Genomic DNA, 25,772 nt, shown 5'->3' with positions numbered 1-25,772 from the left:
TATTACATGTTATAACTATTTTGTCTTTTCTTTCACAGATCCTAATTCTAAAATAAGCAACTTACCCCAATTTACATTACAAAAAAACATCTAAAAAAAAGTGTGTACCATTTTTAATTTCTATTACTGTGAAGGTAAGTTTAACTAAGTATTAATGGGCACATCTGCAAGAAGCTACAAAATTTGAACACGTTTTTAAAAACACTCTGTTTATACCTATGTAGTTTTGAAATCTCTCTATCATCGGATATCATGTGACCTCGAAAAAAACAGATTTGAGTGGTTCATAATAGTTCCCATTGTACCTATTGAAGGACCACAATCATTTCAATCGTTCTTCTTTGAGCATCTTTGCAGACAAAACTCTGTGCTTACCTTCTATCATTCACAAGCAATTTTAAAAACAGAAATATGTCACTTTTTGTAACATAGTTATTGTGCAAGACACTCTTTCATATTTACATAGAGAGGAAAAGGCACTTTGTGCACTTTTTCTACTCCATGTAAATACAACCTCATCATACACACCACTTTGCGTTGAAAGGGTATTCGATAAGTGTTGTTGTGCGTGATTGCACTGAATACTCATAGAACAAGACACATCTCCAGATTTATCAGAAATCATAAATCTCGATATGTGTGAAAATGCTGTACCATTCTCCAATTGGTGTAGGAAAGCACAACACGGAGAACTGTTTTCATTTCTCCTCATTTTTTAATCTTCAATGCATGCTAAAATGTTCAGCATACATTGAAGGAGAAAAATGTGTTTTCTGATTGTTTTTGTGCACGAAGGTGTGTCTTCCTGCACAAAAACAAACACCACATGACACAGATATCCTTGCACCATGGTGCAAGTGTGCCTGTGTCACCATATGGCTGCAATTTCAGCAGCCGTGCAGAGAGAAGCATAGATTTGCAACATATTTATGTACATATGTTGCATCCCTGTGCTTCGGAATTACTACTGCACACTGCAGTTAAAGAGGTTACTGTGTGATGCTGCAGCACTTCCTCATACTTCTGCACGTATACATTCACCATACGCTACTAATGCATTCCTTCAGTCAATTACATACTACATATACATTCATCTAAACTTTCACACACTAACAAACAAATATAGCTCTTCTTTTAAACCAGGAAAGTTAGTTCTTAGAAGAACTTTTTTTTTTCTTTTATAATTTTTTTTGGGGGGGGGGTTTTGAACAATTGGTAATTTTTTTGGGTTTTTCTTGAAAATAAAAAAAGGAAAATACAGAACTGGAGGAACAAAACAATGAACTTCAGGGGAAAAAAAAACTAGCAATGATGACTCTCTTGCTTTCGGCAGATAAGATCAATTGACTGCTCTCCATAGCATAATACAGCATTGCATTTTATGCAGAGCACTTTTAGGGTTTGAAACTGTGGACGGATGTCCGAATTTTGCACAGATGGATCCACCCTTGAAGTGCTTGCCTGCGATGGATCTGATGGAGCAGGAACAACTCTCATTCTGCGGCATTCCTCTCGAGCAAGGTTCACTGGATGGAGGGTCCTCAGATGAACCAGTAGAACCAAGGCACAAGAAAACAGAAAAAGAAATGTGAAAGACAAGAAAACGGGGCAGGGTAGAAACACCCTGACCCCCTAGGCCTGGTCAGGGGGTCCCACAAGGACCCCCAGGGCCAAAAAAGCATTAAAAAGAAATCGGCTGAATTTGCGCTGGGTGCACGAATCCGGACAAAAATAAAAAAAACGAAGCACTGGCTCCCGCGCTTTGTTTAATTAAAAGTCCCGGGCGGGCCAGGTTCTGGGGGCATGCGATAAAATGTGTGGGGGCCCCAATCCCCCCCACACTGCCCCAGGGACTGCCACCCCCCAGGGCTTTGAAAGAATATTTGCGGGGGGCAAATGGCCCCCCCGCAGCCCCTCCCCACAGCCCCAGGGACTGCCACCCACGGGGCTTGATTTTAAACCTGTGGGGGTGGCCTCCACCCCAGGGACTGCCACCCCCACCCCGGGCTTTTATTTATTAATGAGCGGGGGCTCACGGCCCTCCTGCTGCCCTGGGGACTACCGCTTAATTTTAAACTAAAAACACCTGTGTGGGGGGCTTGCCCGCCCACACGCCCTGGGGACCGCCACCTCACCGGGGCACTCATTTTTAAATGTGAAGGTCCGTAATGGACCCTCGGGGACCACCTCCCCAGGGCTTTGACAATGTTGGAAGGGGGGGCACGCGACCTCCCTCCTGGAGCCAATGATGGCCCTGGGGTCTGCCACCCCCAGGGCCGGCTCCTGCAGTGTCCGGGGGGTGCCCACCCCCGGGACACTGCAGTTTGCTATGACCGGGCGGGAGCCTCGCGGCTCCTGCCCTGTCATAGCAAACTCTGTTTATTTTTCTTTTTTTTGGAAGAGAGAGCATTCCAAAAACCAAAGCAGATTGCTTTTCCACACGGGGAGCTGCATCTTAGCAGCACCCCGTGTGGAAAAGCAATGCTGGCTCCTGCAGGAGGCGGGGAGCCGGTGGGACCGTAGGGGAATTGGGGACCCACCCACGGTCCCCAACGGTGTGGCCAGGCCCCAGGGGATGGGGTCCCCGGGGCCATAAATGGCCTGAGGAGGGGGCCACGCAGCCCCCCTCCAAATAATTTAAAAAAAATACGAACCAATGGCCATGCCCTGGGGGATGGGGTCCCCGGGGCCGAATATGGCCTCGGGAGGGGGGCCACTCGGCCCCCTTCCGTTGTAAAAATAAATGAAAAAAGGAGTCAGGCCCTGTGGGATGGGGTCCGCAGGGCCCATAAAATAGAAAACAAAGGGAGGCCACACAGCCCCCCTTCTTAAATAAAATGAAAAAATACACGCGATCATGCCAGAGGCCCCGCCCCTTCCAGCAACACTCAGCAAATGCACCCTGTGGTGCGTTTGAAGTCGGGGAATCAATTCCTCTTCAATACTGGGGGTGCCTGGGGGCCAACTAGCCCACCAGGAACCTCCAGTAAGCGCCACAGGGCAGCGTTACAGAGAGGTGGTCCAGGCCACGCCCCTTTTTACATCTCTCCGGACGTGTTTGCACAGTGGTGAAGGGAGGGGGCGGGGCCTGAGATGACATGTGTGCAAACACACCCTGTGGTGCGTTTTAAGTTGGGGAATTAATTCCTCTTCCATCGTGAGTGTCCCTGGGGGCCAACTAGCCCACCAGGTACCGCCAGTAAGCGCCACAGGGCTGCATTGCAGAGAGGTGGTCCAGGCCATGCCCCTATTTACACCTCTCTGCAATGCAGCTCTGTGGCACTTACTGGAGGTACCTGGTTGGCTAGCTGGACCACTGGGGCCCTCAGGATTTAAGGGGACTTAGTCCCTCAACTTGAAAATGCGCCACAGGGCACGTTTGCACAGTGGTGAAGGAAGGGGGTGGGGCCTGAAGTGACATGTGTGCAAACACACCCTGTGGCGTGTTTTAAGTTGGGGAATTAATTCCCTTTCAATCCTGAGGGCCCCTGGGGGCCAACTAGCCCACCAGGTACCTCCAGTAAACACAAAAGGCCTGTGTTGCAGTGAGGTGGTCCAGGCCATGCCCCTTTTTACACCCCTCTGTAGCGCAGCTCTGTGGCACTTACTGGAGATACCTGGTGGGCTAGTTGGACCACAGGGACCCTCAGGATTCAAGGGTACTTAATCCCCCCACTCGTGCCAGGGGCGTGTTTGCACAGTGGTGAAGGGAGGGGGCGGGGCCTGAGTTGATGTGTGCAAACACGCCCTGAGGCGCATTTTCAGTTGATGAATTAATTCCCCTTCAATCCTGAAGGCCCCTGGGGGCCAACTAGCCCACCAGGTGCTTCCAGTAAACACCACTGCACTGCGTTGCAGAGAGGTGGTCCAAGCCATGCCCCTTTTTACACCTCTCTGCAACGCAGCTCTTTGGCGCTAACTGGAGGTTGGCTAATTGGACCCCGGGGACCGTAAGGATTCAAGGGGAGTTAAACTCTCAACTTAAATTGTCCACAGGGCGTGTTTGTACACGTCACCTCAGGCCCCCCCGTAGCGCGTTTTAAGAGGTAGTTTTAATCCCCCTGCCCTATTATGTATTAGGGATTTACAGAGGAGGTCATGCTAATCACAGGGGTACCCCAACGCATAGTGTTCCCTAGTGTATGTAGTTATTTTCACTGTATTTTAAGTGTCTTTTAGCATAGCACTGGCTCTAGGCCTGGTTAGTCAGAGTCAGTTACCACCAGTACCCGTCTGAAAAAGTTTTGGGCACAGGATGATTTTAGAAAGAAGGCCTCTTTCTGCTCCTCTGTTGGTTCTTTCTGCACGTCTTCCTTCTTCCTGCACTTTTCTTCATCTTTGTGGACTTCTTTTGCTTCTTTCTGTACGTTTTTTGTTCTTTCTTCACATGTCCTACCTCTGTAGGCATACTTAGAAACTAGCATTTCACTGAAGAAACCATAGGTGTCAGGCACGTTATAGTTAGAAATTAGCATTTAAAAAACCTTAGAAATTCACTAAAAAAACCATAGGTTTTAGAGAAAGTTATAGTTAGCAGGACATTTCACTCGTACAAAACCAGTGAAATTCCCCCGTTATAGTTAATTCAGGCGATTTCTGATGCTGGGCTTGGTTATAAGCGCTCTTCATACCGCTGGAAGTCGCGCTCCAGCACTTTTTTAACCCCCACCTCCGTGGACAAACATATCCCCCGCAGGACCACCTTCATTGCGTCCCATTCGGCCGCCCTGGTGCTGGCCGAGCGGCAGTTGACCTCCAAATAAGCATCTAGCCCGTTCGAGATAGCGTCCCTATAGGTTGGGTCGCCAAAGGCTTCAGTGTTAAGCCTCAATAGTGGTATCTTCGATCTCGGCCGTCCTAACGGGTAAGTGATTAATAGTGGGGAGTGATCAGACAAATAGCGGGCTAGATATTGCATCTCCGCTATCTGATGCACCGCCGTCTTTTTAAAAAAAATAGTCCAGTCTACTGTAGGTATTGGCAGCAGGTGTGTGGCACAAGTACACTCGGTGATCAGGGTTGCGGTGTCTCCATACATCCAAAAGGCCATAATTGTGGAGCGTCTGCCCTATCGCCTCTCTGACTCTAGATTTGGTATCCAGCTTCGGGGGTGCCTGTCTAACTCCCCATCCAGGGCACAGTTAAAGTCACCTGCAAGAATCAATTCCGCATCCGGGTCCAGATCTAGCTGCCCCAGAACGCGACTCAGAAACCCAACATCGTCACTGTTCGGAGCATAAATATTTACCAGGCATATACTGCGCCCATCTAGTGTCCCCTCCACTATCACAAACCTCCCATTCGGGTCCTGTTTAGTAAGCAGAACCTTCCGGTGCCACCCAGATTAGTGCTCCCCTGGCAAATCCCAAATAGGATGTAGCGAAAAACTGACCCCTCCATCTACGTTGGACGTATTTAAGACAGTCTCCCTATAGGTGCGTCTCGGAGCAGGGCTATGCTTACCCCATAGCGTCTAAGGTATGTTGCCACCCGGATCCGCTTGACCATATTATTGAGCCCCCGAAGGTTCCATGTTATTAGTATATACCTCTGTGTGTCATCTGGCATGAGTTAGCCGTTGTTGGTGTCGCGGTCCCTGTCTGCTGAGTGGGGGACCCTCAGTATTGTTGCAACGTGACCCCACTAGATGCAGCCTCCTGCGACCTTCAGTGATGCAACAAAAACTAGACCCGGCAGCAACCCCAACAAAACTATGGTCTGAAACCCCAACTCCCCCCCACCCACAGGCAGTAGTACTTCATTCTCTGAACCCAGTCCTGGCCAGAGGACTCAGAACCCCGCCCCAAAGCACCTCCCTCCCCTTAAATCACCCCCCCACAACTTGAAATATCAAATACAAATGCACGCACTTTCCCAAATCAGGAAAAAAAACCTTCCCTCCAAACTCTGATAATCAGCCGACATGACTGTCACCGCGCCGCCCTGCCCGACACATTGGTCTAGCCAGGCCGCCCCAGCACTCTACAGCCAGCGAGTCTAAACAGTTTATGGGCGCAATAGTGTAACCTCCTCAGAAAAAAACATGTATCTAGCCCCCCCTCCCATTGTCTCTGGGCCTAATGCCCCCCCATGCAAGTCTCTCGTGAAAGTCGAGTGCCCCTCAGGTCAAAACAGTTACAGTCTCCATGACCCCGAATCCCTCGGTCTCTGCGGTAAGTCCACCGCTCACTTGTCTTCAGACCCCTCAACAACCGGGCTGGGGGCTCCTCCCAACTCTGACTGTGTTTCCTGTACTAAGCATAACGGAGAGAACTGTTTCTGTGTTGGGATCACCTCCAGTTCTGTAAGGAGAGTGTCATCTGGTCCCACCACAATACGTCCTCCATCCGTCAGGTCTCATCCCCTCGGACGCTGCTCCTTGTCTCGACGTTGTTGGCTCCACCGTCGACTGCCCCGGCGCCTCTGTTCCTGCCAGCCTGGTTCCGATCTGGACCTGCCAAGCCCAGCGAGTCCATCCAGTCAGCCGCCTCTGAAGGGCTACCAAAGAAGTGTGTCTTATCGCCATATTGTACTCGGAACCTTGCCGGGAACATTAAGCTGTATTTGATATTGTGGCTATGCAGCCTGCGTTTAACACCCAGGAAGTAATTCCGTAGATCTTGCACCTTTTTTGTATAGTCCGGGTATATATGGATATCATGATTTTCAAATCTGGGTGGGCCAATGGTGCGAATGTGTTGCAGGATCATGTCCTGATCTCTAAAATTGAACAGTCTGGTGATCATAGCTCTGGGCGGGGATCCTGGTTTCAGCAGCAGCTCAAGCGATCTATGCGCTCTTTCCACCGCGAACAGTCAGAGGTTCGGGAATGTTTTTCCAATCCAGTCCTCGAGGAAGAGGTCCGCCGCCGGCCCTTCCGCCTTTTCTGGAAGTCCCAGAAAGCGAAGATTGTTCCGTCTAGACCGCCCTTCAGCATTGTCTGCCCGGTCCTCCAGCCGGGTCATGTGGTCCCGAAGCACCGTTACCGTCTCCCTCAGCTGACAGACCTCCGCCTGCAAAGTGTTCAGGTCTCCTTCTGTGGTTGTAACCCTGTCTGCCACCTTTCTGAGATCCATGCGCAGATGGTTTATATCCATGGCCATCCCGTCCATTTTTGTTTCTAAAGCCCCCTGGAGTCACGGATCGCTTGCAAAATGTCTGCTTTGTCCCGGGCTGCTGAGCCCTGGTGGCCCTAGGGCGCTCCGTCGAAGTTGGGCCCGGGACTGTGTATTGCATTATTTTATCAGTTTGGGCTCCTCGTACTGTTTTATCTTTCCCCATGCCGAGCGCGGCTGTCCCAGGATGCTTCCCCTGGCCCCCCCGGATAGGGAAATAATATCATATGCCGTTCAGCAAGGGAGATCATTCAGGTGGTCTGCCTAACCCCCGGGGTCTCAGCATCTTCAATATCCCACAGGCTCTCCCTTCCTCCTACCGGGCCAGTAAGCCTGGACCACCGGCCCTCCCAGCGAGCTCCGCCACGTGATCTTGCCTCTTCCCATGCGGTCGGCTGGCGTACTGCCAATCCGCCAAGTGAACACCTCAAGCCCAGGGCCACACACATGCCGTACTTCCCTGTCAAGCCGGGGGGGGCCGTTGATGCATGGGGGCACCTCCTCACCTCAGCTACTGGGCTCCAGCCCTAGATCTCAGACTTTCCACTCTGGATTACCGGGTCCTCAGGTGGTCCCCGCGCTACGTCCCGCTGCTGTTCACTGTAAAACTGGCAAGTCTCACCTCACCGGCCCCTCTCAGGCCTCACTCCTGGCCACCAGATTTTATGTGGGGGCTCCTCCCCTCATCAACCAGGCGATGATTGCTGGTCCCTGGTAGTGCACACTGTTTGATGGGCCCACCAGCGGCCCTCATGCCGCTCCAGGCCCCTCCCGCCGGGGTGCAGGGAGGCGGCCTCAGGATACGATGCTGCATGGGGGGGCTCCTCACCTCTGCACCCGGGCTCCAATTTCAGTCCGCATGTGGTGTATTCCATTGCACGGGCCTCCAGGCGGCCCCCGCGTCACTCTCAGGCACTTCCAGCTGGGGCGCCTGCAGGCCGCACCGGTCTCGTGTGAGTCACTCCTCCAGCCATCGGAGCCCCACCGGCTGGCCGGGCCGCTACACGCCGCAGTCACTCTCTGCCTGCACTGCCTCCTGGGGCCCCACAACGGTTTAGTCCCGGCTGCAGGGACTCGCGCAGGCCCCGGGGCTCCTTCACTGCCCTTCGATCTTTGCCTCACACAGCCGCGCGGAGGCCGCCATTACTGGAGACAGGTTCCCACCGGGACTCCAGCTGCCCTTCACGACGTTCTCCAGTGACAGGCCATTTTCCCAGCAAGGCATCACGACCCTTGGAGGCAGGGGGGCTTCCGCTGCTGGTCCGGATTGAGAAAGTTACAAATGCATCATGATTATGCAGGATTCTACACCTTTGGGGCAGGAGCAGCACTAAAACACGTCTAGCTGGCCATCTTGTCAAGCCACGCCCCCTCCATTCAGACCCTTATACACCCACTCATTCTTCAATAAGCCTTTCCCTATATATATTAAACATATTTAAACTTTACAGAAACACACAGTCACTGGATGATCTCATCAGTGATGTCATTTGAGATGTCATGAGTGATGTCACTGACCATGTCATGAATGGTGTAATATGTGATGTCATCAGCAGTACATTGCGGGGGCACGAGTTATAGCTAGCTGAACTAACTATAACAGGGGAATTTCACTGGTTTTGTAGGAGTGAAATGTTCTGCTAACTATATCTTTCTCTAAAACCTATGGTTTTTTTCAGTGAATTTCTAAGGTTTTTTAAATGCTAATTCGTAACAATAACGTGCCTTAAACCTTTGGTTTTTTCAGTGAATTTCAAAGGTTTTTTAAATGCTAATTTCTAACTATAACGTGCCAGAAACCTATGCTTTTTTAAGTGAATATATATATGTATATATGTATATGTATGTATATGTATATTCACTGAAAAAACCATAGGTTTCACACACGTTATAGTTAGGAATTAGCCTTAAAAAACCTTGCAAATTCACTTAAAAAAACATAGGTTTCACACATGTTATAGTCAGCTGGACATTTCACTCGTGAAAAACCATTGAAATTCCCCCGTTATAGTTAGTGCAGGCAACTATAACTCACGCGACCCCAATCCTCTGCTGATGATGTCAGATATTACATCACTGTATTTAGACACTTATTTACCCATGTCTTCTTCCATTAATTTTTAGCTATACATATATTACAAATATTTTTTTTCAGAAAGACACATATGTCATCAGTGATGTAATATCTGACGTCATCAGCAGAGGATTGCGGTCGCGTGAGTTATAGTTGTCTGCACTAACTATAACGGGGGAATTTCAATGGTTTTTCACGAGTGAAATGTCCAGCTAACTATAACATGTGTGAAACCTATGGTTTTTTAAGTGAATTTGCAAGGTTTTTTAAATGCTAATTCCTAACTATAACGTGTGTGAAACCTATGGTTTTTTCAGTGAATTTGTACGGTTTTTTAAATGCTAAGTTATGTATTTTTTTTTTTTTAAGTTTTTAAGGTTTTTCACCGTGCGCGCTTATAGATATATATATGCTTTTAAATGCTATTTTCTCAGGAAATACTGAACAGATTTACACCAAAAGGCACATCCCTGACCTGAGGACTACCTCTCTGCCAAATTTCAAGTAATTCTGTTCAGCCGTTCAGGCTGTAGCTTGGACTAAAGGTCCTATGGAAAAATGCATGGGGAAAACGCGTTTTGGGACCCCCCCTTATTCTCAGCCCCCGCTTGACGAATTTCCCCGAGACTTTCAGGGAACCTATTTTGAAAATTTCGCGAGGATTCATCAATCGGCGCCAAAGTTATTCCAAATAGAATGTTGCGGATTTCCTATGGAAACACGATCCTAACTATAACTATCTACTGGCGACCGCCAGTAGATAATATATATATATATATATTTTTTTTAAACTTGCCTAAAGTCCCACAAAGTGGCAGTATCGGCAAAACGAATGACATTAGTTCCAACAATGATGTCAAAATCCTAGTCAAAGCATTAGAGAAACAGAGTAAAATTGAATTAACTAAGTGGTGGGAGATAAAGTCACTTGACAAATATTACAAAGTCGGTAGGATTCCGAGGGGATTCCGCATTATGCTGGTGCCAAGCTTTGAAAATCCAAATCCCCTCCTCCTAAAAGAATGGGCAGAAAGCAACCTTGATGCGTCCATGCATTTGGTATGTCTGCTAATCAAGTATGCTAGAATTGACAGAGATAAAAACATGAAGGAAATAACAAGGATTAACAGTGAACTAAGTAAACCGGAACATCAAAATAGAAAGGAGTTTATCGATAAAGGTATTAAAGATATGAAAGATTGCCTGAAAAAACAAGAGGATGTCATAAAAACTAGGAAGGCATTTAAATTCGCCAGGGACAAAAACGATTATGAACTGGGGCAAATCTTTACTTTTGCACCCAAGTTTGATAATTTACGCAAACAAAAAGGTACCGTTACTAGCAGAGCAGCAGTAAATGTGAGATCAACAAACTTGGCAGGAAGAGATTCAAATATTTCCACCTCAGATGCTAGCTTAGTTCCCAGAGAAACTGAATCTGAGGAAGGCAATTCAGGAACTGAAAGGGGAGATATGGACCAATTAACATTGCGGAGAAATTGGATTTTTTAAGAATGGAACGCAAAACAGTTGTTATGCCCTCGAAATCCAATTGCCTCAGCAAACAAACAAAAGAGGAATGCCCGAAGGCAGGCAAAAACGATCAAAGCCATTATTAACAAACAGTGGCCTATTACCCACACGGATGCCACGTTATAAAAGGTTTCCCCCAGCAAACCAACTATCACTTTCCGTAAGGCATATTCTATGCGCAATGATCTAGTGAGGAATAGCCCTGAATCTACTAGTGCAGCAAATTGGCTTACTCCGAAAAAGGGGGTTTTCAAGTGCAACTCGTGCAGAGCCTGCAAATTGGGCACTAATACCACTACTTATAAGACAGCTTTTACTGATAAACCAATTGAGTTTAGAGATCACTATACATGTAGAACAGACCACACAGTGTATGTATTAAGGTGCAGCTGTGCTCTGAACTACATTGGAAGCAAGTACATTTTCGCATTTTGCAGCATTTCGTGCAATTGTGAACTCTGACCCAGCCTACCCAGTCGCTAGACATTTCCAAGCAGTACATAGTAACAATCTTAACTGCTTGAAATACTTTGTAATTGATGCAGTGCAACCAAATTATCAGGGTGGCAACCATGAGAAGAGGTTGCACCAACTCCAATCCAGATACATAATAGAGCTGAACACAAAGTCCCCGTTAGTTCTTAACGTTGGGGAGGATCTGCACAATTTTCTGTAAATCAACATTGCAGTGGTATAGATGGTCTTTTGATATTCAGGATGGAGTGGAATTTGGCCTTCATCCATTTATTAGGCTTCCAATTATTAGGCTCTTATCTTACCAACTTCATGAAGTTAAAGGACTGATATATAGGCTAGTACAAGGGGGCTCCCTGGTCATATGAATACACAATGGATTTTTACTAATGGATGTATATATTCAATATGGTATTGGTACTTTCTAATGTCAATTCCAATTGGTTTTTCCCTAGGTAATTACAGAGATTTTAAAACTTTTCCATACCCCACGAGGTACCTCCAGTAAGTGCCACTGAGCTGGGTTGCAGAGAGGTGTAAAAAGGGGCGTGACCTCTGAACACCTCTATGCAACGCAGCTCCCTGGCGCATACTGGATGTACCTGGTGGGCTAGTTGGCCCCCAGGGACCCTCAGTATTCAAGGGGAATTAATTCCCCAACTTAAAACGCACCAGGAGGCGCGTTTGCACAGTGGTGAAGGGATGCCGGTCTTTTTTCCTCCTCAATCCTGAGGGTCCCTGGGGTCCAACTAGCCCACCACGTACCTCCAGTAAGTGCCACAGGGCGGCGTTGCAGAGAGGTGTCCCCGGCAACGCCCCTTTTTACACCACTCTGCAATGCAGCTCTGTGGCGCTTACTGGAGGTACGCGGTGGGCTAGTTGGAAACCAGAGACCCTCAGGATTGAAGAGGAATTAATTCCCCAACTTAAAACGTTCCACAGGGCGTGATTGCACATATGTCACCTCAGGCCCGCACCCTCCCTTCACCACTGTGCAAACGCGCCCCCAGGCGCGTTGTAAGTTGGGGAATTAATTCCCCTTGAATACTGATGGTCCCTGGGGGCCAACTAGCCCACAAGGTACCTCCAGTAAGAGCTCCTGAGACCGTATTTACCGGTGTTTCTTAGCCTATCGGGCTGTTGAAATTCCGTTTAGGGGACTTGAACTACAGAATTTCCCTTCAAACTATCCATTGTTTTTATTTCATGTGGATTAATATGACCCGAGGTTTGATGTTGTTGTCGAATGTGTAGTAGTATGATTGCGTTGTTTTGAGGGAGTGTGTGGGATGATTATTTGTTTTATATTTGAAATTTGATAGGCTCCTTACTGTCAACCTTGTTGGGTGTAATTTATTAATACGTCTAAAGTATAAAAATATTTGTGTGTGTGTACATCTATGTATAATTTCAAGCAAATCAAATCAAAATATCAAAAAAATAAATAAAAAATAATTCAATGAATTTTGTGATACATTGTTTTTGAGTTGCCTTTTGTCCTGGTTTGCCTTTTTGGTCTTGAACACTTATCCTCTTGGACCCTACTCTGGGCCTTGTTCTATCATATACTTGCTGGCAGGTTACCTTCTTTCGTATAGATTCTCTGTTATTCCCCCTGTTGTACCTGCCTTATCCCATTTCAGGGGTCCCCCTTCTTATTAGACCTCCAGTAAGCGCCACAGAGCTGCGTTGCAGAGAGGTGTAAAAAGGGGAGTGGCCTCTGAACACCTCTCAGCAACGCAGCTCCCTGGCGCATACTGGAGGTTTCTGGTAGGCTAGTTGGCCCCCAGGGACCCCCAGTATTCAAGGGGAATTAGTTCCCCATCTTACAACGCACCAGGGGGCACGTTTGCAGACTGCTGCAGGGAGGGGGCAATGCAGGTCTTTTAAGAAAAATATTTTTTAAGAAGGGGAGCTGTGTGGCCCCCCTTCGTTTACTATTTTATTGGCCTTGGGGACCCCATCCCCCAGGGCCTCACCCCTATTTTTCTTTTTATTTAAATGGAAGGGGTCCGCGTGCCTCCCCTCCCGGGCCACATCTGGCCCCTGGGACCCCATACCGCAGGGCCTGGCCACTTCGTTGGGGACTGTGGGGGGAGCCCCAATGCCCCCATGGTCCCATCCGGCTCCCGCCTCCTGCGTGAGCCAGCATTGCTTTTCCACATGGGGAGCTGCTGACATGCAGCTCCCCGTGTGGAAAAGCAATGCGGTTTGAATTTTGGGAGAGCAGGTTTCCTGCTCTCTCTTCCAAAATCCAAACCAGAGTTTACTATGACAGGGCGGGAGCCGCGAGGCTCCCGCCCTGTCATAGCAAACTGCAGTGTCCCGGGGTAGGGCACCCTGGGACACTGCAGGAGCCGGCCCTTGGGGGTGGCGGTCCCCATGGCCATCACTGGCTCCAGGAGGGGGGCTGCACTGCCCCCCTCCCAACATTGTCAAAGCCCTGGGGAGGTGGTGGTCCCCGGGGCTCGGGGGTCCATAACAGACCGCCAAATTTGCATAGTTAGTGCCCCAGGGAGGTGGCGGCCCCCGGGGCGTGGAGCCCCCCACACTGGTAGCTTTAAAAAAAAAACAAGCCATGGGGGTTGCGGTCCCCTGGGCTGCGGGGGGGCCATGTGCCCCCCACAAATATTTTAGAAAAGCCCCAGAGGGTGGCGGTCCCTGGGGCTTGGGGGGCCTTGTAGGCCCCCCACCCATTTAACAGACAAGCCCTGGGTGGTGGCGGTCCACGGAGTTGTGTGGGGGGCCGTGAGCCCCCCCGGAAATATTTTTGAAAAGCCCCGGGCCCCCATTACAATATAAGCATTACCTGCCCCTGGGACTTGGCCCACCCGGGTGCTTCAATTAAACAAAGCGCGGGAGCCTGCGCTTCTTTTTTTTTAAATTTTCGGCCGAAATTCGCACTGTTTTAAATGCATTTTTTGGCCCTGGGGGTCCTTGTGGGACCCCCTGAGCAGGCCTAGGGGGTCGAGGGTTTCTACCCTGCCCTCTTTTCCTGTTTTGCGCATTTGTTTTTCTGTTTTCTTTTGCCTCAGTTCTACCGAGGCACAAGATGCCTGCCAACACTTCCTGGTTTGGAGTGTTGATAGCCAATTAGCATGAAGCTCATGATCCGGAGGGTGCGCGGATCCACCGCGGCCATAGATATCCCTATCTTTATTTCTTAATTTCTCAAAAATTACTGAACGGATTTACACCATTTTTAAAAAGGTCGCTTTCTGAGCCAAGCAGTACCTTTTTGCCAAAGTTGGTGTAATTACGCTGAGCAGTTTTTGCTATAACCGTGTCTAAAGTTTCCTATGGGAAATTGATTTTTTTACCTCTATTTTTTGCATTTCTCAGGAACTACTGAACGGATGTACACCATTTAAAAAAAAGGACGCTTTCTGAACCAAGGGCTACCTTTTTGTAAAATTTGGTGTAATTCTGTTCAGCAATTCGGGCTGTAGCCGTGTCTAAAATTTCCTATGGGAAATAACATGGAGAAAATGCATTTTGGGTCCCCCCTTTTTTCTCGGCCCCACTTGACGAATCACCCCCAAACTTTCAGGAAAGGAGCTGGCCGGAATGCCCCACCAGTTTTGAAACTTTCGCGAAGATTCGTCATCCGGTGCCAAAGTTATTAAGAAAAAAATCATTTTTCCTATGGAAATAAGGTCCTAACTATAACTACCTACTAGCGACTGCCAGTAGGTAATATACATATATATATATTGTATTAAGCGATTCAATTTTAGCACGTCCATTCAGACACATGTCCTGCAATCCTAAAAAACCAGAGGCCCCCTGATTACTGTAATTTCCCTCCACTTCAATCCACCACGGGCCCTCGTTTTTGGGGGACAAAAGGAACGAAACAGCATCCATCCCACTTCTATTTATCCCCCCAATCACCATGCCTGCCTCCATAGTTCCCCACTTTCCCATGCCACACCACTTGAAACCACTTGGCCCAAACTCCTTCTACATCTCCTATCCCCCGAACCTTTCACTTAACACTTCAAAAACACTCAAACACAATCTGATCAAACAACATCACGAAACACTCATAACAGATCTTTATCACAACCCCTCCAAAGGTCAGGAGAAATCTGATCTCATCTTCTACACCCCCGACCCATGAAATGGAATACCACCCTCACAAATTACCTACGCATCAGCAAAACCTCCAACATCCATCACGGACATATACTGACGATATCTCACTCCCCCATGTTCAAAGGCAGGGCCACCATTACTATCTACAGAAACGGAATCGTACTGATTCAAGCCACAGATGCCAACCTACGCTCCTTTGAATCCATATTCTCCACACTCTGCAAAGCCTCTTACGCAACCTCTCCCTCAACACAACCCCCCACACAAGCCACCCCCAAGTTTCCAACCCTACCTTCATCACAACCACAGTTTCCGTTCACTCCCCTTCCCACCCTTATCAGGGAAAAAAACTTTCTACACACCTATATCACAAACCCTCACTCCCAGAACACGGACCGCACAATTAGAACTATCAGCCCAGATCCGAACACCAACATCAATCCTCCCACTCAACCCAGCTCTTCTCCTAATACCCCACCCCTCAACCTTACACCCCTCCTTCCATCCATTCATGTCACTAGAGAAGCAGCACCCACTCAGAACAGGCACAATGCATCCTCTCCCCCTTCCAAACCATGGACTGACTCCGTGCCAAGCCACCTAAAGCATCCTCAGTAAAGTCCCCGCACGCCTCCTGCTCATTCACTCTCCGACCTGCTTCCCGCGTACCTTGAATGCTCCACACCCAACAAATCGCAGCCACTCACCTCCTTCCCCTCCTCCCCTAACCAAATTCCCTCACCAGACTTAAAGGAAAGACTTAGTTTTATGGAAACTCAGCTCGATAAAGTGATACTAGGTATCAATAAAATCCTAATGACCCTCAAAACCTCCCCCGACCATGCCCACTGCTCATTCCTCTCCCCCTCTGGCAACACCAGACCTCCACTCCAACCTTCGAAAATTCAGCTAAATAGCTGGATCTCTACTCCCTCACACAACTGTGCTCACAGACCGATTCAATCTAATCCTAAATGTCACACAGCGAAGCGATAGAGCTGGCAAAGCATATCACTTGACGCCAACCAGAGAAAAATAATCCACCTCCACGATCCAGGTGATCACTGGTATCGGGAGAAACCCTATGACACCAGGAAAAATGGCCAGACCGCCAGCTCACCTCTAGGATATCCCCAGGGAGCCGTGCTCTCAGAAACAGAACAACAACTCTAGTAATACCAACTGCCTTCTTATAAACTGTAGAGCTTCTTTCTGTGGGGTCTATTTTTCCCTATTGAGTTTTAATTCAATTTTTTTTTACCATTGTGGCAATATAATAATTAAAGGTTCACACATCTATACTCTGTTACTGCTTTATTTTTAATAGTAGCGTGCAGCTACTTAACATATGCTATATAATTCATTCTTTGAATTTCAAAGTGTAATTTTTCCAATGGCATCTGCAGAACACAATGACGACAACAAACCAAATTGAGCTCATTGCAGACATTTTCAAAAAATGGGGCCACACACTCATAACACACAACACAGCGTGCTAAGGCTTGCCATTCTTTCACAAAGAGCACAGTCGCTACTCACTCAAACAAGTACTTCACACACATCACCACCAGTGTCAGTCCACAAACCACATAGACACACAAACACACAATCAACCTACAAATCAATACTTAGGACAAAAACAAGAGGCAGCCCACAGACTGTACTCTAACCAAACAGACGACCTCTCAACGATCGAACTCACAACCCACTTTAACTCTACGATATCAGCCATCTTAGACCAAGTAGGCCCTCTGAAACTGAAAAGTATTAGAGACACCCCTCCGAGATCCTGGTTCAACAAGGACCTCAATACAGAAAGAAGAAAACTCAGACCTGGAGAAAGACTCTGGCGAGTAAACCCTTCCTCAACTCAACTCCACCACCTCAGAACAGAACGCAGAACATACAAAAATCACATCATCAATGAAAAAGCAGCCTTTTTCTGCAATGCCCCTGAAAATGCAATAAATCATCCTAAAAACCTTTTCAACATCTTAAAAAAGCAGACTTCTAAACCACCCGCTAAAGCCCCTCTGGGCTCCAAAGAACGTTGTGATAAATTCACCAAATTCTTTGATGAGAAAATAATGATGATTGAGTCATCCCTTGAACGCCACACACAAGTGCCTTCCGCAATCTCTCTCCACCCCACAGATACAAAAATCCCACCTTTCTCTCCCCGGACTCCGGAGTAGGGATCCCCCTTCCTGAGACTAAGGTGGGTAACCAAACCTTAGGATCCCCTCTACACAAAATAGCTGGAAAGCATTCAACCCACTCCAAACTAATTGCAAATGCAAAACCCTCCTCCCACTTCGCAGACCACCTCCAGCCTCCATGGCAATAAATCTCAGTCACATCATTTCACCCCTCTGGACGATGATAATAAGCAGCTCGCTAAGCATGGGGATCATGCCAGACTGCCTAAAACTTGGCCAAGTCTCTCCATTAAAAAAAAAACGGGCTTCGACCCTGAAGACCTTAACAACTTCAGGCCAATCTCTAACCTACCCTTCCTGGCCAAAATCCTCAATAAATGTGCCCTACTCCAACTCAACCAGCACATTGACACCAAAATTCTCTTGGACTCTCACCAATCAGGCTTTAGAAAGGGCTGCAGCACTGAAACAGCCTTACTAAATATAGCAGATGACATCCATAAATGTATGGATGCAGGTCACTGCTGCCTGCTCATCCTCCTAAACCTACCTATGGCCTTCGACACGGTGGACCATACACTTCTTCTCAACGCCCTTAAACAATTGGATCGGAGCAGACGGCATGGTGCTGAAATGGTTCACATCTTTCTTTCACAACCGTTCTCAACAAATCAAAATAAACAATGCAAATTCTGATACCTCTACTATAATCAGAGGTGTCCCGCAGGGCTCAGTCCTCTCACCTACTCTCTTCAACATCTACATGGAGCCCCTCACTACCATAATCAATCAAGCCAACATCACCTACCACCTCTATGCAGATGACATCCAGCTCTACCTGGAAGTCTCCTCCCCAGAAGACATACGCCGTCTTAACGATACTCTAAAAAAATCCCAAACTGGCTATCACACATCCACTTAAAACTTAACCAAGACAAGAATAAAATCCTTTTCCTCTCAAACAACGGACAAACCCACCAGGCCTAAGAATGGATTAAGCTTATGGACTCCCTAAACTTCGACCGAACCCTGACCTGCTCCGCCAAGTCACTGGGCATTTTACTGGACCCTAACCTGAACATGAACTCACACATTAAGGCTACCGCAAGCCCTTCCTCCCACCTAATGATCTCAAGACCGCAACGCAAGCCCTGGCTCTATCCAGACTAGACTACGGGAATGCTTCCCTCACAGGCTCACCGAAATCCCACCTAGCCCCATGTGAGCCACTCTAAACGCAGCAGCAAGGATGGTCACTGGAGCTAAAATGCACGATCATATCTCCCCCTCGCTGAAAGAGCTCAAATGGCTCCCTATTGAAGCTCGCTGCCAATTCAAAACTACCTGTCTCACCCACAAAGTCCTTCACACTGGTAAACCAGTCTACCTGGCAGCCAAGTTCACCAAGGCATGCCAGGCAAGAAACCTGAGGAGCACCAACAATCTACTTCTCATTCCCCCAAAGAGGCGTAAAGAAAAAGCCCTGGCCTGCTCCTTTTTGGGCAATGCCCCCAAAATCTGGAACTCTCTACCAGCAGATCTCAGAACTAACCCCTCCTTTGTGACCTTAAAAAAAAAAACGAAAGGATCTCCTCCTCGCTCAGCACCTTTAACCTTCGGATCAATACACGTTAGCTACCATCTCCATTTTGATATGTATTTGATATGTGTCTGTTCTTTCTTATTTCCTGTAAACTTGTTGTAAAGCGCTCTGATACCCTCGGGTCCTGCCAGCGCTATATAAAACTCTCTAAATAAATAAAATAAATATAACTTGGCCGTCCCACCTTCCAGTTAATGCCACATATCTGCCCAGTTGGTCCTGCCAAACCCTGACAGGTACAAAGGCAAATGCTGTTCTAACTAGGATCCCCACTGCACGTGACCCCGTCATGAACCCCACATATGCCAGGAGTTTGTACCCAAATCTGTCCAAAGCTTTGCATGTGTTGCCCTTTAGGTGTGTCTCCTGCAGCAGGACAATATCTGGTGCTTGCCTGAGGAGATACTGGAGCACCATCGTACGTGTGATTTTATTACCAAGCCCATTAACGTTAATGCTCAGATCTGTACCTATGCAAGGGAGCGCTAAAGATGGGATTGGCAGATTCAATCTGCTCTCTGGAGTAGTCATTTGGGGTGTCGGAGTGGAGGCAAGCCCGGTGCCCAACTGTTATGGCAGAAATGGGTGGGACACTCCCCTCCCTCTCGACTGTCTAGTTCCCCAGTGTGTCAAGTTGAACCCTTTACATAACTGTGTAACTGCGCCATCTGGAATAAGGCAATATGAACCCACAAAATGTAACTTCCCCCTCCCTGCTACCCTGCACTGTGGGCATCAAACCTCCCACCACCCCAATATGCACAGTGCCTGTCATCCCATAACAATACTACCACCAATCTGGTGCACGTAGGCCACGTGAAGGTCCACCAGACGCCCCTCCCAGCCCCCCTGTGTATGAAATTGGTGCAAGGCTCACATCCACAAATACTAAGCACTATCATTTAAGCTTTATCAGATTCAGAGTGAATAGATAACATCTTAGCTGTATATTTGGTTCCAGTCCAAGGTGCTGCCAGGTCGGGCGACTGCTCTCCTCCACTCCCACAGATCAGCATGATTCGCCCAATGTCTCAGCCATGTATTACCAGCGGTCTAGGCCGCCTGGTCATACCTGTCCGAAGGAAAGGGGATTCATGTTACATTACAGTCCCCCTCCACAGCAGCCGACTTTCCTGTCTCGGCCACCTCCGACCTGCCGCCATTTTTGTTCTTTTGTCGTTACTGACGGCCCATCGACCTCCAGCTATCCAGCCATTCCCGTGCCTCCTCTGGAGTGAGAAAGCACCACACTTTACCATCTAAGTGTTGCGGGGAAGAGCATGACATATTTGACATCTTTCATCCGCAGGGCCTTCTTCACTTCGAGAAAGTTTTGCCATTGCTGTTGTAACTTCAGGGTAAAGTCGGGAAGAAGGAGATACAAGCATTTTCGTACTTGAGCGGTGGGGCACCTCAGGCTGCCTGCAAGATTATGTCCCAGTCGTGTTAGTTAAATATTGTCGCTATTATGGGGCTCTGCTGGGCTCCCATGAGCAGGTGGGCCCGCTTCACAGAGAAATAGTTTGACAAGCCTTTGGGCTGCATCTAATTCAGTGTAAGATCTTCCACATATAAATCTACTGCTGGTCCCTCTGCTTTATCCAGCACTCCTATAATTTAGATGTTATTGCGCCAGGAGCAGCCCTCCTGATTTCCAGTTTGACCTCCAGGGCCTTAGTCGTCGAGGATAGTTTGAGGACCAATTTTTGAAGAGCCTTTGTCTGACTCCAGGCCAGTTGCAACCCCTTCCCCCTCCTTCATGCGGGCACTCATATTCCTCAGGTCTGCCCTCAGGAGGGTGACCTCTGTAGTAACAAGTCAATATTTCCTGCTAGATCTGTCTTGACTCCTTGTATAGCTGCCACAATGTCCTGCAATGTGAGTTCAGGAGCCATCGAGGGGGATGAGGCCTCAGGGTCTAACTCATCCGCCGTTGTCCCAGACCCAGATGCCGGCCCCCTAGGCAGAGCATACTTGTCTAATTTAGTTTGCTAAGGACTGTGTGGTCCCTTTTCCCCGTCATCGAGGAAGTCCCACAATTCCGCCTGGGCTCAATGCAACTGGCCCACTCACAGACTGCATATGTGGGGGTTTAAGAGCCCCCAGGAGGCCCGGGAGCAGCAACATCCGCTGCCTAACCAGGTGCGAATAGCACCCCTGGTGGCCTGTCAGATCTGCCACCCAGGCTCTCCTGTTCCCCTCCACCAGCTACTTCAGTGACACGTGAGGGTGTCAGCCAAGGCTGTCGTTCTATCTAGGTTGTGCAGGTGTCAAATCCTTTGGGTTATATCACAATGGCACACTGTTGGTACTCCTGCGGGCCCCGCTGCTGCCGATATATCCACTCATCAGCAGTCATATGCCTGTTGACCCACACTCACAGCTGCAGTGTGTCAATGCAGGAGAGGCAACTCTACTCGGTGCAAGGGGAGGACAGGCAGGCCCCACACAACCACCACTACAAACCAGGGAGGAGTCCAGCCCCTTCTGGGCCCCCGTGTCAACACCAGCTCTGGCCTTCCTCCCTCTCCAGTTGTTTCCAGCCGGCTCCACTTCCCCATCTGTGCCTTTCAAATTGGAAAGCCCAGCGTGTCCCAGCACAGCCCATCACTCTTACTGTGGAGCTGTGCTCGTGGTCCTTTTGCCGCCACACTGGGTATCACGTCTACTGCAGCCTCTGAAGTGGCGGCGTCTATTCAGGCCGGGCATACAACGGCCCCGGCCTCTGATCACTGGGCCTCTCCCCCGCAGGGTCCTCGATGTTGTGCTACACCAAATGGGCAGGCTACACCCCTTGTATCTAGGCACCCCACCACACAGCACAGCACTTGATGCCCGGGATTGGGGCTCTGCCCACGCCCCTCAGATTTTTCCATCTGAATTTATCCTGGTCTGATTTATCAGGGCATCAGTCGCACTGGCGCCAAGTATTCTTTCTGCCGGCTCCTTTCGGCCCTTTGTCGGATCTTGTGGCAGATATATGGGTGCTTTTTCGGCGCTACCCGGAAGAGCTGCTCTAGCCAGCGGTGATCTTCTTCTGCGGCAAGCCATGCTTCCCTCAATCCAGTATTTTCAACACAAGACAAGAAATAGGAGTGATTTTGGACTCACAGCGTCAGTGAGGTGTTGATGTGAAATTCTAAAGCCGAAAGATACTTTTTATTTAGTATGTACAACAGTAACCTTGGATATCTCTTTTTGCCTATAAAAATAAAAACTTTCATCAACTGGTTTTTACACCAATGTAGTTGCCAGAAAGATGCCACAATTGATTACGTTGGAGTAATATCCTAAGGGTCTTGAGAAATGTCCCCAAAGTAGATGATAGTAAGGCTAATTGAACTAGTTTAATTTATCAGTGCTAACTCAGGGGTGTTTAAACAGAATATAAGAAACAGAAATATCGTGGGACAAAATATTGTGTCAAGAATATTGAGGACAAAAATATTGTGTAGGTAAGTTTCTATAGGTCAGCAAAGCTTTATTATATAGAACTCCATTTATATGTTCCTTGATGACGCAACTCTCCACATCGCAGCCCAACGCGGGAAAGTTACGCCGTGCCAACCAAGTATTCACAACGCAGTGGTAGCATGCAATAGTCACCAGATAACGCGTCAAATGGCCGTGCAAAATTCAACGCCACGCCGCAAAAATCCAAAACGCGAACGCAAAAAAACATGCGGCGAGGCCAATCGCAGTACAAAAAGTCATGAAAACCAGCCATAGGCCTGCAAATACCACACGTCTGGCGGGAAAGAGCACCATAAAAAAACCACAGAAACAACACACCAGAAACAAGCCAAAGCACGAAGCACGTAGCAACATGGATGCAACCTGACCCAGCGCAGAGGCCAACACATACCCCACAACCCCCACAGACCACCAGCAAGGAACAAGAACGTGTGATAACTACCGCAAGAGTAGCCTAAAGCAGCTCTCCACATCGCAGCCCAACGCGGGAAAGTTACGCCGTGCCAACCAAGTATTCACAACGCAGCGGTAGCATGCAATAGTCACCAAATAACGCATCAAATGGCCGCGCAAAATTCAACGCCACGCCGCAAAAATCCAAAACGCGATCGCAAAAAAACATGCGACGAGGCCAATCGCAGTACAAAAAGTCATGAAAACCAGCCACAGGCCTGCAAATACCACGCGTCTGGCGGGAAAGAGCACCATAAAAAAACCACAGAAACAACACACCAGAAACAAGCCAAAGCACGAAGCACGTAGCAACATGGATGCAACCTGACCCAGCGCAGAGGCCAACACATACCCCACAACCCCCACAGACCACCAGCAAGGAACAATGGGGTCGGGGAAGGCTAAGGAGAAGGAGAGGAAGACAGGGTGCAGGCCACAGGAAAACAAGACCAGCGTCACGGAGGCGACAGAACACTACCAGCAACTGACCCACAAACAGACCACCTAGAATACAGTCAGAGTGCTGAGGAGGCCAATCCAGGAGGCCAAGGGGCGCTGGCATGACGTGACAACTGAAACCAGGTACAAACCCACTGCCAACAGGAAGGCAGCAATGGTGACAGGAGGTGGCAGTCCTGCGCCACAGGAGGAGATGGAGGAAACCGAGGCCACAGTCATCAGTGTGGAGACGATGCAAGGAGAAGGGAGTACGGACACAGCTCGAGAGGACCTGGGGGGACGGGGGAGATGGGCAAAATGGCACACATGCACAATGAGGCGTAGCACACTGCACACCCACAATTACCCAGGATCATGTCCCTGATCCCCTTGGCACACTGCAGCACACACACATAGCAAGAACAGCACACCCACATTGACGACAATGTGGTACAACGCGCATAGCCAACACTGCAGAACTGAGGACACAACTGGCTCTGCACATGCACAGAAACATGCCTACTACATCTGTCAGAGCGGGAAACTGTGAAATGGAAATGTACGCGTAAGACCTCACATCCGTCATGCAGTCCAAATGTACACTGTCCCGCAGCAGAATTCAGCACCTCACGAACAGTCACAATGTTCATTGTCATACAGTCTGCATGAAGACCAGAACAATGCGCAAACATACATGTCAACACGATGTCAACAAGCATCTCCCCTTCACATTGCAAAGGGGCACACAACGCCTCCAGCAGAGCACACAAGACAACACATCTGTGATGCCGCAGAGGACCACCACACCTTCGCCAACAATGCCCTACAGCAGACCATGGACATCCCATGCAACCTACCACCAGGACCCGGTCAGCCAAGCTACTCAGAGGAGGACACAGAGCCAACAACAGACCACACAGCAGGAAGCACCCACAAGTACAGCTGGCTCACAACACTTCATCCACCCACACATGGCATGCCGTTGCCATGTGTCAGCACGTCAAAGGAGGTGGCCGAACAGGCGTGGTTGGGGTCCGAACCCATGGAAGGCGAAATAGATCACATACATTGGTGTCCATTACACTTCAGGGACCACCCACACCCCACAAAGAAGACCCACACAGCCATAGAGACACATACAGATGCACATTCACAGTACAGAACCAAGCGCAGGGGCATGCAAATAGCAGTCACACAACCACGTTGGCTCTGCCTACGACGGCCCAGCCCACTCCCCTTGCGAATTGAGTGGGTGACGACAAAACTACATGTCCAAGCTCCAACCCACTGCCTGCGGTGACATGTCTGCGTCCACTGTACACAGCACAATGTAATGTCGTAGTTCCCAGGGTCCTCATGCATTCAACAATACCACAGGGACACACGCAGATATCATGTTGAACTGGCTACGGTCAAGTGCGCCCGGCCCCTTTATTGGCAGGGCCCCATGTACAGTGATGCCTGTACTGGATCTGTGTAGGGTGAGTGTAAGCCAGCACGCACGGGGTGCTTGGTGCTAGCAACCACTTGAACAGTGAACACCAGTGCAACGGGAACTGGAAACACCTGCATAACAGAGTCAACTGCTGAGCAACATGGAGGGTGATGGAGAAAGTCCAAAGGACACACAACATGCAAACAAAAGTGTCCGTGAGTTGCAGTGCTCTGTGGTTGGGGCACTAGAGATGAGCACGCTCGTGTGAAGAAAAAGTCTCGGATTGTGTCCCTTTGAGATATTCCTGATGCAGATGCAGTGTGGTGTGTGAGACCTGCATCAGCTTCCTCAACAACGTCCCAGGTCTCCCACACTGCTTAGATGACATTGAGATGCCTGTCTCAGGGCAAGTGGGAGGTTAGCGCTCTAGTGGCTCGACCTCACTGCATAAAACTGGATGCTCTCCCAGTCGCGCAGTGGACGCGCGTTTGCAGAGTAAAGTGAGCGCTACGCTGGCAAGCTGTTTTTAACTTTCTAATCGTTTTAATTGTTGATTTGGATAAACTGGGGAAACTGTTCACTTACTTGCACCTCTTCACCATTACATCTTCACCGCGAGGTTAGCTCGTTAGCGTGGAGTGGAGGGAGGCGGAGCCTGTCTCAGGGCAAGTGGGAGGTTAGCGCTCTAGTGGCTCGACTTCACTGCATAAAACAGGATGCTCTCCGGGTCGCGCAGCAGACGCGCGCAGCGGGCGCGCTAAAGGCAAGCCCATCTGCGCCCGTCCGTGCCCGGGAGTTGCCATTAGCCAGGGACCCTGGTCAATTAGCAGTAGATGTTCCCCCACCGAGATTGTCGTACTCTATCGTAGAGCTGTTGGAGCTCAGACCCATGCTCTGCTCTTCCGAACGGTTTGAT

Source organism: Triturus cristatus, chromosome 5_1 (genome assembly GCF_964204655.1).
Source record: "Triturus cristatus chromosome 5_1, aTriCri1.1, whole genome shotgun sequence".
NCBI classification, from domain to species: domain Eukaryota; kingdom Metazoa; phylum Chordata; class Amphibia; order Caudata; family Salamandridae; genus Triturus; species Triturus cristatus.
The sequence above is the reverse complement of the archived record's forward strand: the minus strand, read 5'-3'. Positions refer to the sequence as shown.